General features: G+C 46.2%; 1 long non-coding RNA gene across 1 annotated transcript; it reads right to left on the bottom strand.

The window, feature by feature from the left end:
- Positions 1-312: 312 nt before the first annotated feature.
- On the bottom strand, positions 313-14,395 carry LOC143662601 (uncharacterized). The gene is made up of 4 exons (XR_013165450.1): positions 14,341-14,395; positions 8,700-8,885; positions 1,961-2,124; positions 313-870 (listed from the first exon to the last, which is right to left on the bottom strand). It is a non-coding gene; the product is annotated as an uncharacterized LOC143662601 (long non-coding RNA).
- Positions 14,396-14,764: the final 369 nt, after the last annotated feature.

Below are 14,764 nucleotides of genomic sequence, written 5' to 3'. Positions count from 1 at the left end.
TGGGGGAGTCATTTCCCCTTCCTGCAAAGTGCGGAGAGCCCACTTTCCTAGTGCTTACATGAGAGAAAAACGTGCACAGTTGTCAAGAAGTTGGAAGAATTTTGCAATTCACCCGACGATCTGATCTCAGGCCAGGCACTGAGGATTCAGGGGTGGATGAGGCAGCTGCGCTCTCCAATCTCAGGGTTATGATCTGTCTATTGGAAAAGGCAGATCTTATGTAAGGAGTTAAAAAATGATGCATGCTACAGGAGAAAATGCAGGTAGCTTTAAGAAGGTAGAGCCGGGATTTCAGTTGATTTGGGAGTCAGGTAAAGCCTTCCTGAGGAGGTGGCATGGAAGAGGGGACCTGGCTAACAAGGAGGAGTCAGCCAGGTAGACTGGGAGTAGAATTCTTAACAGTGGGAGTAGACTTTTGGAACCAAGAGCTCACGGCCTGTATTAGAAACAAAGAACAGTTCAGGGTGGTTGGAGCATAGAGAGCCAATGGGATGTGAGAACTGAGGCCAGAGAAACCAGATAGAGGCCACTGTAATAGTTAGCATCAGCTTCGGTTTAAAATCTACAGTTTATTTCTCTCACCTGCTTAGGAAGAAATGTGGCAGTAGCAATCCAGGGCTGGTGTGGTGACCCAGTGTCAAGGACCCAGGCTCCTTCCACCTATTTCTCTGGAGTTCATGACTTCTATCCTCTAAGTCAATCATTATCCAAGACGGTTGCTAAAGCTCCAGCCCTCATGCCTGCATTCCAGACAATAGGAAGGAGGAAGGGCTGGAGATGCCTTCTTGTATTAAGGTACTTCCTAGAAGTTGTATGCATCGCTTCACTCAAGTCATATTGGACAGATTTTAGTCACATGGCCACACTTAGCTGCAAGGAAAGATGGGAAAGTCTCTTTGTTCCAGACAGCCAAGTGCCAGTTAAGAATGAGGGGTTCTATTACTATGGAAAGAGGGGAAGATGGATATTGGGGGCAGCTGGCGGCCTCTACCATAGTCATCTTACTATTCCTATTGAGGAGGGGCAGTCTAGGCTCAGAACCCTCCAAAATGCATCATGAGCTCATGTGCTGCACAATAGAGGGGCTCCCCTTCCTCTTCCACAAGAGCCACCCTCTCTTCTACCAGTGTGGTGCACTCCAGGGCTAGTCTCCTTTCCTTTATGGGACCTTCTTTCTCCCCTGAGGGAGCTAGGCATTTTCACTCTGCTACTAGGATGGGAGGAGGGGACAGTGTGTTAGTAGCTGGCTGTGGAGGAACAGAGAGGGTGTTCTCCTCTAGACAGTGGGCTGGCCCAGCTGGAAGAGCAGTATTACTGCTTTCCTGGGCTTACCTGAGAACCCTGGGTCCTAAGGAAAATGCAATTTGGAATTCCAAACACTTCATTTAGAAACAAGCCCTTGAGACATGGGTTGCTTGTGTCCTTTTCTCAAAGACATTTCCATGGCAACCCCACTTTCCAGCCTGGCCTTCTGCTCTTCTTCCTCCTCTCCTTGCATTGGGAGAGTCATCAAAGCTTCCCTGGGCGCCTGGAGGTGGCGGTGGTGCAGAAGGACCCGCCCCCACCCAGGGCTTCCTCCACCACCTGTCTCTTACAGCTTAACATGTTGAAGATGCCAGCTGGGGGCTGTGGGATTCTCTCTGGTAAAGCCAGGCCCACTCTGGAGGAGTTGGGCTGGTCCTCGGGGGCTAGGCTGAAAGGGAGCTAAATGCCATCCAGCCTTGGGGTGTTCAGGCTGTTCTCAGGGACCCCTGGGAATCACAGAGCTGAGGAAAGAGGGAGGGCCTCAGCCCCTCAGCAGTCCCACCTCCCATTAGCTTTAAAAGTGGGCTTCCACGGAGCGTTTCCTTTGAAGAAAAGTCTCTGCAAGTACAAAAGTTTTAAGGTTTCAACCAGCTCCTCAGTGAACAGTGGATGGGAAAATGGCCAGAGAAGGAGAGTGATTTGCCCAAGGTCTCACCACCAGCTGGCCGCAAAGCCGGGCTGGGAAAGCATTTCTCCTGGTGCCCAGTTTAAAGGTTTTCAGAACACAGTGTGCCACACGCCTCCTGTGTAGTTGCTTAAGACAATAGATTCCTGACTTCCTTGGAGCATGTGGGTGCTCTCAGCTGGGCTTCGTCCCACCTGGAGGGGAAAACAAAAAAAAAAAAAAGAATTCTCCTTGTTCTTCAAAATGAAATTTCAACTCAATCCCTTTAGCCTTGTTCTTCTAAAAAAGAAGAAAAATGTTACTTACATATACTTATAATGATATATGCATCATTATATATGCATGTATATATATGAGTATATTTATCTATATGCATAGAATTTCCTGGCTGCGTAATGCACGCACGTGACTTACTACCCAAAAGGCGGGCAGAGGTATACAGGGAAAGCAAGGCTTCCTCCTCCCTGTGCCCAGCCTCTCGCCTTCCTTCCAAAGTCTCCCCTCGACCTTTCAAAGATTGTCAAGCTCCTTCCACTGAGTCCTCTTGACCCTGTTAATGCCCGTCCCACTATGGTTATTAATTACACATAGTTAGTAAGGCGAATGAAGCAAGCAGACTGTCTGGGAAAAGCCTGCCCCACTCAGGGGTAGGAGGCGGCTCACCTGGGCAGATGCTGGCTCACCTCCTCCCGCACTCACCTCCTCCCGCACTCACCTCCACCTGCGCTCACCTGGGCTGCTGCTGGTTGTGCACTCTGGGTGAACCTGACTGTCCCTGGACCTTAGTCTCCCACACTATAAACTGAGGGGTTCGGGTGATATACCCTCAAACATTCTTTTTAGCTTAAATTTCCATGTTCTTATTATCAACTTCATGCCCCATTTCCCCACTTAAAGGAGTTAAGAAATAGGGCAGCATTGAAGATAATAGCTCATTTATGTCCCCTGAGGATTTCAAAGGCATTTACAGATTGCAAGAAAAGGGAGCCAGAATTCTGCTGTCCTTGGCTTGCCAAAGGTATCCTCCTTCCTATCCTCATCCCCACTAAAATTGGGGGTTGTAATGGGGACGCCTCAGGCTCTGGGCCTGGGGACAAGTTCAAGGTGACAGGAGGATCAGGGGGCCAGTGGCTTCTTCCTCCAAAGCCAGTCTTTTCCCTACCAGGTGATGGGGTGAGAACCCCTAGGCTGTTGGGGTGGATCTTTGAGAAGGCCAAATTTTCCTGGAGGTGAGCCTCTTTAGGGATTTTTTAAAAATTTGTTGGTTTCTATCCAAGACCCCTTAGGCCTGGGTTTATTGAGCTAGTGAGGTGAGTGCCTCAGGGCTCAGGGTAACACCTGCAAGAAAGAACAGACTTTCCACAAGATGCTTGCCTTGCAGGAGTGTGTATGTGTGTGTGTGTGTGTGTATGTGTGTGTGTGTAGAGGTCTGGCAGGTTTAGGTCCCAGGGGGTTGCCCTGCTCAGCAATGCCTGGAATTCCATTCCATCATGGATATCATCCTTGGGACTCATTTTCTGTTTTTGAAAACCATGGGGAGCAGTGCAGAAAATATCCAAATAGATGGTGGAATGGCCAAGCCATTTCACATCATTTGGTAATGAAAGCCTCAAAGATATATTTAAAGATATAGGATAACTCGGTCTAGCCCAATGGAATTTTGGCAACTTGCTTTGGTGAACAAACAAGAGTGATCTGTAGTAACCATTCCAAGTTTAAGTGTACTTAAGTAGATGTGTTCAAAGTGCTTGAGGAATTTTTCAACAGTCCCTTCTGGTCCCTTTCTTTAAACTACAGAAGCAAGCACACTAGAGCCAAAAGGAACCTTAGAGATGCTCACGTAGCTCCTCTGTTTTGCAGAGGTTGAAACTGAGTCCGAAAGGGGGGGAATCATAGGACAAGAGAGGGGCAAAGGGAAGCCAGCGCCCAGGCATCTTCCACACCTACAGAATGTGAGCAGGGTTAAGCCGAGGCCCAGCTCCCCTGCCCCTTTGCCTGGTTTGTACCCTGCTGTAGCTCCAGTGCTGGCACAATGCTGACCCACAGTATATGCTCTATAAACATCTGTTGAATGAATGAATGGGAATTATAACAACTTCTAAATCAGAAAAGTCTGGATAAATGTGGCTTTGCCGTGCTGTCAGACAATAAATTCCCTCCCTCTCTGTGTCTTGTCTTGACATTTTGTGGAAATGTGGCCCTGAAAATAAGCACTCTCATTCTCTCACCTTCTTTGGCTGCAGAGCAAGCAAAGGCTAAGTCTTCTACCCTGGACGAATAGGCAGCTGTATTCTGGGTTTTTAGTAAATTGAAAGGAACGCATCACAGTGCCCAAGCCAGATCTGCTGTTGTTTGCAAAGCTCCAGTTTTCACAGGAACTGTGCCCACCCCAAAATGGGGCCTATACTCAGCTTCTCTCAGGTCGTCTGAGCTGCTTCTTGAGTGTGATTCTCCCCCTGGGTCCCTGGTTCACTCCCACGCACACTCACCTTGGGTGTGCTAGTTAGTGTCTACTCTGTATGCAGTGCTGTGTGGGCCCAGGGGAGGGCCTGGGGTGAGGGGGTGGAGAGCAAAGCTGTGAAGTCCCAGCACGGCCCTGGGGAATTTCTGGGCTAGTTGGGGAGCTGAGACTCTTACTGTCCTAGTGAGCTGCCCTTGTCTCGCCAGCATGACTGGAAGTTCTCTGAGGGCAGGAAAAACGCCTCCTACTTGTCTTGAGTTTCCTTGAGAATGTTCTGAACAGAATAGAAGAGATCCCATGAAACAGCTGGGGCTGCCACGGAGAGGGTGACCTCCAGACTCCCTTCTCAGAGGACCTGAAGCTCAGGCTTTTTTCCTGAGCTGCTTTTCTAAGGACAAAATGTCTCTTGGGCTCTTATGCTCCTCATCCCCACCTGTGAACTTCTTCCCTAAAGAAGTTTGCTTCAGGCCAAAGAATCCACAAAAGTTAACAGCACTAAAGACAAAAGTGTTTTAGTGTTGCCTGACAAAGTTTCAAAGAAAAAGCAGCAAAGATTAGAACGTACATTCTGAAGCCACTGGCAAAGTGATTCTTTTTGTCAGCTCCATGCCAACCCCACACACAGTGAGGGGACAAGCCTTGGAATGAGACTCCAGGTCACCCTCTGCCCCTGGTTGGAGGAAGCACTCCTCTATCTACTGGCTGAAGCCTGGATTTTTTGTTTAAAATTGGAGTGTGTCCTCTTCGGAGGCTGAAGGCTCCGTAGAGTCTCCTCTAAATATCATAAGGAAGACAGAGCCAGCTCTGTCCTTAGGGCCCCTCTGACAATCTGTCTTGTTGGAGGTGGCCTTTTGTGAGGACTACACAGCCAGGAGCCTAGAAACACTGCTGAGAACAGCCAACTCATGGACTAGGTCTCCTGGAACTTCAGGGTGGTGGGAAAGAGCCCTGGATTCAGGACTGGGAGAGCCATTCCGACCCAGCTGGGTCTCTCCCAGGTTCTCAGGTATCTGTTATTCCTTCTGTGCAAGAGAAGGGTGGGTTGAGGGTCTTTGAGGCTCCTTTTGTTTTTAAAGCCCAAAGGATCTCTGGGTTTCCTGAATATCCCCAATTTATAACCTTTTCTTCTTCTCCAGTGTCCTCTCCAGGCAGGTTCCTGCCTTCTTGTTAGAGGAGGAAGCATAGAATTTCTCCTTGGCACACAGACTTGGGTGGGAGGGCTTGGTTGGCAGGTGCCTTGGAGCTCCCATGTAGGTGCTATAGAGGTCAGAGGCCTCGCCAGTGTTAATTACCCCACACCCCTGATTCAGGGTCACATGGGGTCATGAGTCTAGGGATTGTGTGGGGATGACCACTGTCTGTGTTCCAGAAGTCTCTGAAGGAAATTTTTCTACCCTAAGTGAACATATGTACTTATTTCTCACAAAGATGTTGGCTCAGTGTATTCAGGGTTGGGAGTTTGCAATCTGACTAAGGCATATTCTCATTTTGTGACCTTGGGCATTTCATTTTACTTCTGGGATTCCAAGTCCTCATTTAGTACCTTAAGTTCCAACTTTGTGGTTAGATTTGTCTGAGTGTGGGGTGTGGACAAAAGGATAACATGATTTTAGGAGAAGTATAAAGAAAGTGGTTACCCTTAAGGAACTTACAATCACTTGGTAAGGAAAGGTTCATATCTTGTAAACAAGCAATGAGGAATCACTACAAGCTAGGGTCTAATTAAGAGCTAACTCTTGTGATCAATCCTAAGGGCTTCTTTAAGCCCTCAGGAAGATTAGAGAGACATGAGCTGGGAACAACTGACAGTGCCACTCCAACTCCCTCGCCACACAAGCCCAGCCCAGCCCAGCCCTTGCAGAGCACTTCCTATTCTACCCAAATGCCCCTCTCAGATGTGGAAGTTCATTTTATGATGAGCCCCAGAGAAATTTGTGAGGGGTGATGGAGAGTTGCTCATTGGTGGCCCTCTGTCCTTAGTGAATGGGCGTGCCCAGCAGTGAAGGATGGAGGGCTCAAGAACTTCTTGATAGCTCAGTGTTATTAAATCTGGGGTCATGACTGAGAGGAGTAGGACTGACTCTGAAAGCTAAGCTGGGAGAAAAGTGTCTCTTTCTGGGATGGCTTAAGTGTAGCTCTGCCTTGAGACCTTTCCCTATGCTTTCTAGTCCTAAGATTAAATGAATTCATCAATTCATTCATTCATTTACACACATATATGGAGTGTTCACCATTTGTCAGGCATTGTACTAGGTGCTAGGGAAATAACAGCAAATAAGACAGAGCTTTGGATGTTGGAAATCTAATCCTAGCAAAAGGCCTTTGATGTCCTGCTAGAAAGAATGGATTTTCTGAAACTGGCTTAGGGCCCAGTATTTCTGTTGGGCTTCTGGGATTCACACCAAGAGGAAATTCATCATATACTTAATTTCCAAGAAAAAGGAAATAAATCACCATGTAAAACTAGACGGTGGAAACTTATAAAGCAAACACAACAGGAAGACACTGGGCTAGCTAGATGAAAGGCTCCTCCCAGGCTTTCCATCTGTTCAGGGATGTGGGCTCTTCTTTTATAAATACAGAGCTTTGGGGGATTTCCAAGGGTCTTATGGGATTTAGCTTCCTATTCAACTGGCTCAGCCCTGCTTACCCACACATCCTGGCTCCAATACCTGCCTCTCCAGATGTTGGGTAGACCAGATGACCCCTGAGATCTCCATTTGCCTTAAAGTTCAACAATTCAGGGATATTCAGGATATTTTAGGGTCTAAACTCAAATCAAAGGATTGCATTAATGATAAATATGGGTGGTGGGGAGAATTTATCCATAGTAGTGACCTGGAAAGGAGTTGGCCCCTGCTTGGAAGAAAAGTGGTTCTGGTTCTGTGCATCTGCTTCAAAGCCTTGTGGAAAGAATAGGTTATTGAATGACTAGATGATCCTATTGGATTCATCACCTGGTGTCCTCATAATCACTGAGAGGATGGCCCACAACGTGGGCCTTAAAACCCATATTACATAAAGCTGGTGTGGAGCAAGTTATCTTTTTGTGACCTGTGGGAATAAACTCTACCAAACTGCCTCAGCTTGCCCATCAGCAGCCTGTGACTTTGTGTTTTCACCAAGACCAGATCCCAGGTTCACTGAATATCAGTTTAGAGCTATGGTTTTCAAGTTTGTTTGGGCATCAGAATATCTTCAGTGCTTTAGGCAATTTAGATCATTGGGTTTTACTCCTTGATATTCTTTGCAGCTAGTTTGGGGTAAGCCAGGCATCTATATATTTGGCCACCTCCCTTCATGATTCTGAGGCCCACCTAAGGTTGAGAACCACTGCCTAAGGCCAGTGAGTCTCTATGTGCAGTCCCCACCATCTCTGAGCAGCACCCTCACTTAGGGAGCTTGATAAACATGAAAATTCCTGGGCCCTTCCCTGACTATGGAATCAGAATCTCTGAGGTCAGGCCTGAGAATCTATGGGGGTTATTCTGATGTGCCATGTTTCTAGACCTTGTCTACTTCACTGGGCCTCCATGAGCCCTTGTGTTTGTGCAAATAGATCTTTCCAGGCTAAGTTTATTGGAAGTTTATTAAGTGTATTCATCCCAGGAGGTGTGGGTTGGGCTTGCCTGGTGCTGGCTAAGATTGGCTTGGGATGTGGGAGCCTGAATAGAAAATAAAATAAGTTGCTTAAACCATTTGCTCTTTTCCCATCTGCTTCCTCTCCTCCCCCACTCCCTGCCTACTTCACCATCCTAATCCCCCAGTGGGAAACCAATACTTTTGAGGACACAGCCTAGTCATGGGATAGAGTAGCTGGAAGACCACGAGTGTCCTGGCTTCTTTGTGGAACAGGGGGACATGCAGGTCACCTTGTTCACAGCTTGGTATGGACTTTGTCCCCAACCCTATTAGTTGCCTATAGAAAAGCCAGCTGGCCCTTCTCCTTATGCATTCAGCTCCATTCTTTTCAGGAGTTGAGTGATGCTCAATACCACAGGGGGTCATTAGGCTGGCTGTGACTAGAGAAGTGGCCAGCATTTACTGAGAGTCTAGCGTGGTGGCTGGGAGCAGAGAGTCTGAGCAAGATTGTCTGGGTCCAAACCCCAGCTCTGTTGTTCGCTATCTGTGTGACCTCAGGCAAGTCACTTTTAGTCTCTTTAAGCCTCACTCTCCTTGTGTTTAAGTGGGGATGACGATAATGTCTATCTCACTAGAATTTAGAGCAGTGCATGGTACATAATATAGTAATTGCTTAGTAACTAGTTTTTACCGTTATTTCTATGTACCAGGCACCGTGGTACTTACCTGGGTTGTTTGGTATCATGTAATTGTGCAGTTTAAATGATATTGTACGGAGATAAGGAACCCAAGGTCCAGAGAAGTTCAACTATTGGATACCTAAGTTCACAAATCTATTAAGTGGCACATCAGGATTCGAATCCAGGTTGTTATGACCTACAGATCTATGCTTTTCCCCACTGCCTCGATGGTCTGTGGAAAACAAGAAAAGAAGAAAACTTTCTATCTAAAAGCAACATGTGATTACTTGAAGATACTCATGAGCTAATTGGTGAGTGAGGCAAGATGGAGGCACCCTCATGTGTCGGGCTGAGTCGGGGCAGCCTGAGCTGGGCCTTGCTGGAGGAGCAAGAGGATGAGCATGAGAGGAAGGTGTTGTAGGCATAGAGAACTGACCAGCAGGAAGAAGCCTGGTGTGTGTGTGTGTGTGTGTGTGTGTGTGTGTGTGTGCGCATGCAAACTTGAAGCAGCAGAACTCTAGCACATTTATTATCTACCTCCTCACTTCTCATTGCACAGCTGGGCCCTCAACCTTCTCTGGGCCCTAATGCTATCTCACCCCCTGCCTCCATCAAGCCAGCTTTCTCCTTGTCTTATCCTTCCTACTCACACACAAGATGGCACCCATTGTTGGTGCTCAGGGAGGAGGGAGTCAGCTCTGACTTGGGGATCAATGGGAAGGGTACAGGAAAAGGAAGGGGGTATGTTTTGGAGGTGGGGAGGTCAAGGAAGGTGGGAATGAACACAGCAAGTACCTGGCAAAGGAGCTGGCCCACTGCAGAGAGGGGTTTGGGGTCCCCTGAAGCGGGGTGGGGGGTGACCCTGGCCAGGCCAGAGAAGGAGGTCTTGGCTGTTGTGCAGGCCATGGGAGCTCTGAGGATGAAATGCCATCCTGGGGATAACCCGGTGCCCTTGCAGGATCATCAGTCACTCAAGTAACATTCAGAAATGTTCTTTGGTTAGGGGAGAAGAACTTAAGGGAGATTAGATACTTCAGAAAGATTTCCAACCAAAAAAGGTCTAGCGTTTCCTTGGGAATCTGAACAAATAAGGCCTTTACAAGGGTTGGACGATGTCATGGTCATAAGGCCCCAATCCAGCAGCTGGTACCCAGCAGGACAGCAGCTGTTTAGTGTTAATAATGGGCATCTATGGGAAGTGACAGCTGAAATAATGATTCGGGGGCTCCTCCAGTGGCCTAGATGAGCACTGGGGTGAATACTAGAGCTGTTCCACAGTTTTTGGCAGGTTTTATTTCCCAGTATTATAGATAATGGACCCAAGAGGGACCCCTTCTGACCACACTCAAATTTATGATTCAGGGCTGTTTTTTACATTCACAGTGTTTTGTGCTACCACCAATTGCATCTATTACCAAAACTTTTCCATCCTCCCAGATAGAAATTCTGTACAATTTAAGCAATAACTCCTTGTTCCTTTCCCCTCCCTTCCCCTACCCTGGTACACTGTATTCTAGATTCTGACTCTGAGTTTGCTTATTCTAATTATCTCAGATTTGTGAGATCATACAATATTTGTCCTTTCATATCTGACTTATTTCACTCAACATGATATCTGCCAGGTTCACTCATGTCATTGCGTGCCTCAGGACTTCATTCCTTTTTATGGTTGAATAATATTCCATTGTGTGTGTGTGTGTGTGTGTGTGTGTGTGTGTACCACATTTTATTTATCCATTTATCAGTTGATGGATACTTGGGTTGTTTTCATCTTTTGGCAACCGTGAATAATGCTGCCATGAACATGGTGTGCAACTATCTGTTTAAGTCCCTGCTTTCAATTCTTTGGGGCATATACTTAGAAATAGTGTCACTGGGTCATATGGTAATTCTATACTTAATTTTCTAAAGAACCGCCAAAATGTCTTCCACAGTGGCTACACCATTTTACATTTCCACCAGCAATCAATGACTGTTCCATTTTCCACATCCTTTCCAACACTTGTAATTTTCCTTTTTTTTTTAAATAGTAGCCATTCTAGTAGGTTTGAAATGGTATCTCACTGTGGTTTTGATTTGAATTTCCCTGGTAACTAATGATGGTAAGCATCTTTTCATGTGCTTTTTTGGCCATCTGTGTATCTTTTTTTCTGAGAAATGTTTATTCAAATATCTTACTTATTTTTAAAATTGGGTTGTTTGTCTTTTTTATTGTTGAGTTGTGGGATTTCTTTACAAAGCCTATATATTAAATCTTTATTGGATATGTGGTTTCCAAATATTTTCTCCCATTATGTAGGGTGTCATTTTACTTTCATGAGAAGTTCCTTTGAGCTGCAAAAGTCTTTAATTTTGATGAGGTTCCATTCATCTATTTTCATTTTTGTTGCTTGTGCTTTGGGTGTAAGGCCTAAAAAACCATTGTCTACCACATGATCTTGAAGATTCTTCCCTGCATTTTCTCCTAGGAGTTTGATAGTTCTGGCTCTTATATTTAGGTGGTTGATAGATTTTGAGTTGATTTTAGTACATGGTAAGAGATAGGGGTCCACTTTCATTCTTTTGCATATGGAGATCCAGTTTTCCCAGCACCATTTGTTGAAGAGACTATTCTTCCCCAATTGAATGGTCTTTGCTCCCTTGTCAAAAATCAGTTCACCATAAACATGAGAGTTGATTTCTGAACTCTCAATTCCATGTCTACATGTCTGTTCTTTACCCAGTACTGTGCTGTTTTGATTACTGTGGCTTTGTAATAAGTTTTAGGATTGGGAAGTGTCAGCCTTCCAGCTTCATTCTTCTTTTTCAAGATGGCTTTGGCTGCTTAGGGCCCTTTACACTTCCATATAATTTTTTTTTTTTTTTAACATGGCAGGCACCAGGAATTGAACCGGGGTCTTTGGCATGGCAGGCGAGAATTCTGCCACTGAGCCACCGTTGCACTGCCCACTTCCATATAAATTTGATGACTGACTTTTCCATTGCTGAAAGGAAGGCTGTGGGAATTTTGATTGAGATTGCATTGAATCTGAAAATTGCTTTGGATAGAACTGACATCCTAACAATATATAGTCTTCTAATCCATGAATACAGAATGCCCTTCCATTTATTAAGGTCTTCTTTAATTTCTTTTAGTAATGTTTTATAATTTTCAGTGAACAAGTTCTTTACATCTGTGATTAGATTTATTCCTAGATATTTGGCTCTTTTAGTTGCTATTGAAAATAGAATTATTTTCTCGATTTCTTCTGATTGTTTGTTACAAGAATATAGGAACAGTGCTGACTTTTGGTGTTGATCCTGTACCCTGCCACTTAGCTGAATTCACTTATTAGCTGTAGGAGCTTTGTTGTGAATTTTTCAGGATTTTCTGTATATAAGATGATGTCATATGCAAATAGTGGAAGTTTTACTTCTTCCTTTCCAATTTGGATACATTTTATTTCTTTTTCTTGACTAATTGCTATGAATTGAACTTCCAGTACAATGTTGAATAACAGTGGTGACTCATTCCTGATCTTAGAGGGAAAGTTTTCAGTCTTTCCCAATTAAGTATGATGTTAGATTTGGGTTTTTCATACGTTCCCTTTAACATGTTGAGGATGTTTCCTTCTATTCCTAATTCACTGATCCTTTCTTCTGCCAGCTCCACTCTGTAGTTGAGACCCTCATTCCAGTTATTATGGTCTTCAACTCCAGACTTCTGTTTGGTTCCTTTTAAAAATTCCTATCTCTTACTGAGATGCTCATATTATTCATTTTCATTTTTCCTGCTATCTTTTAGTTCTTTCTCTGTATTTTCCTTCATCTCCTTGAGCATATTAAAGGTAACTTTCTTTAAGTCTTTGTCTGATATGTTCATAGTCTGGTCTTCTTCACTGATGTTTCCTGGATACTTCCTCACCTTTTCGATGAACCGTCATTTTCTGTTTCTTTGTCTGTCTTATACTCTTTGGTTGCACACTGTATATTTTAATACGTTCAAATGTAAACTTCCGGGATTTATTCCCTGAGATATCTATGGCTTAAACTTTGTATCCAGCTAGTGATATGACAGAGATTTTCTTGAGGGCCATGAATGACCCAGACTAACCAATGCAAAAAACTCCTTTCACAGTCTTAGCAAGTTGGCTTTGCATTGGCTGGTATTGTTCTTCCAGGGAGAAGACCCTCTCAGGAAGGTCAGCCCAGGACAAATGCAAAGTACAGGGTCCTTTTGACTTTCTAGGCTATCCCTGTGGTGGGTTTGTGCTTGCTAGCGGCCGTAGGCGTTCCCCTGTTTATCGGAGATTTAATTCCCCCTTTATTTCCCAGGAAACAGACATTCTTCCTCTCCCAGGTGTTTTCGTGCAGAACTTAAAGCTTTTGTCCCTGGCCTGCCTACCTCAATTGCTTCTTACATTGCTTTATTTGTATGCTACTTTTGCCCGGAAGGCAAATTCTGGAAAGGAGGCAAAGCCAGAGAGGAGTTTTCAAGCCAGTCTTTCCCAGCCAGAGCGAGGTTAGGGACCCCCAAAGGGAGCTCCAGCCAGCTCCAAACTGCCCTGGGGGCGGGGGCGGGGGCGGGTATGAGGGAAGGGGTAGGAAGGGCACCAGGAGTGTAATCCACAACTCCCTAAAGCTGTACTTTCTTGACCAGGCACCTGCCCTCAGAGCCGGCCCCCAATGGTTCAAAGTAGTTAATTAAAAACAGTGATCAGCGACGGGACTGCACCCCCTGCCCTGCCCCAGGCCTTGGAGAACTAGGTTTTTATGTTCTTCTCTGACGCCAGAAGCCCCATCGCTGCCTGCCATGAGAGGTGGGTAACCACTATCCAGAGAGAGCAATTTGCCAGCCTCTTTCTCCCGATCTTCTCTGGATGCTGGATCGCAGTGTTCTACTGAACTGTAGAATTTTGAAATAGTTGATTCAGACAGTTCCTGCCTGTTGAATAGTTCTTCAGGTAGAGAGAGTGACTCCTGGAGCTTCCTACTCTGCCATCTCTCACAATTCCAATCCCAGTGCCCTTTCTGCTACATCACAGCATCCTGGCTCTTTGGATGGACTTCTGGAGATAGGTGGAGGCATGCTTTGTTTGCTTGTCTACTTATATCCATTTAACCAACAGCTGTTTATCAAATACCGACTCACAGTGAACTAGACTCTGAGTAGAGCTCTGGATGGGCCAGAAGGTGTCCTGGGGGCGAGGAATAATTCCTCCTTTCTGGGAGTTTTTAGGGAAGAAAAAAGGACAGTGAAGTGCACTGCGGGGCCTGGACTGGTGGGCTGTGTGCGGGGTGGCTGGTCCTTGAAGGCTGGACTGTCTGCCTGGCCTCAGCAGTGCAAGCCCAGGGATTCTCTAGAACTGACCAGGTCTCATGGCCTGTCCTGCTGAGGCTGCTGATCAGGGTGGGCAGCGTGGCTTTCTGCAAAGAGCCTAGTTTGAGAAGGTAGAAAGCTAAGTTGTACCGCCCCTCACTTGCTGGGCACTCTTAGGCAAGCCACATCCCTTCTTCCTGCCTCTGTTCTACCCTGCCGCAAGCGGGCACAGGGAATCTGTCCAAGCTCATACCAGAGACCTGTGTGAAGATGCAGTGAAATACAGTGAAATGACAGACGGGAAGAAAGTTCCCTGCAGTGCAAAGCACGTCACCATCACCTCCATCTCCCCCCGGGTGGGGCCACCTTATGCTCGCTCCAAGCTCACCCCAAATTCCAGCTTGTTTGGGGCCTGGAAGAGAAGGACACGGCATGGCACGTAGAACTAAAGCTCCCGTTACCATGGTAACAGGCAGGCCATCAGATTCCAAACCCTAGTGGGGTCGTAGGAGGGATAGGGCTGAGGGTCAGGGGTTCTCTGGGAGGGGTCAGGGCGCTTCCCCCTGGGTCTTGGTGGTGAGAGCTCGGTTAGGGAGCCACGCCTTCTCTTGCTCTGGCATTAGGGAAAAAAAGCTTCTGTTGCCTGGCGAAATGTTTTATCCACACTTTAAAACTACATTTTGAGAAGAACAAACTCCGTGTTTCCTTTAGACTGACCCCACGGGAGTGCTGCTAAGCAGGGGCTGCGTGGTGCCCTGGAAGCCTCCGGAGGCACAGGAAAGTGAGATTTCTCCCTGCCGTGCCCCAGCACT

This window comes from Tamandua tetradactyla, chromosome 18, assembly GCF_023851605.1.
Source record: "Tamandua tetradactyla isolate mTamTet1 chromosome 18, mTamTet1.pri, whole genome shotgun sequence".
NCBI lineage: Eukaryota > Metazoa > Chordata > Mammalia > Pilosa > Myrmecophagidae > Tamandua > Tamandua tetradactyla.
The sequence above is the reverse complement of the archived record's forward strand: the minus strand, read 5'-3'. Positions and strand labels throughout refer to the sequence as shown.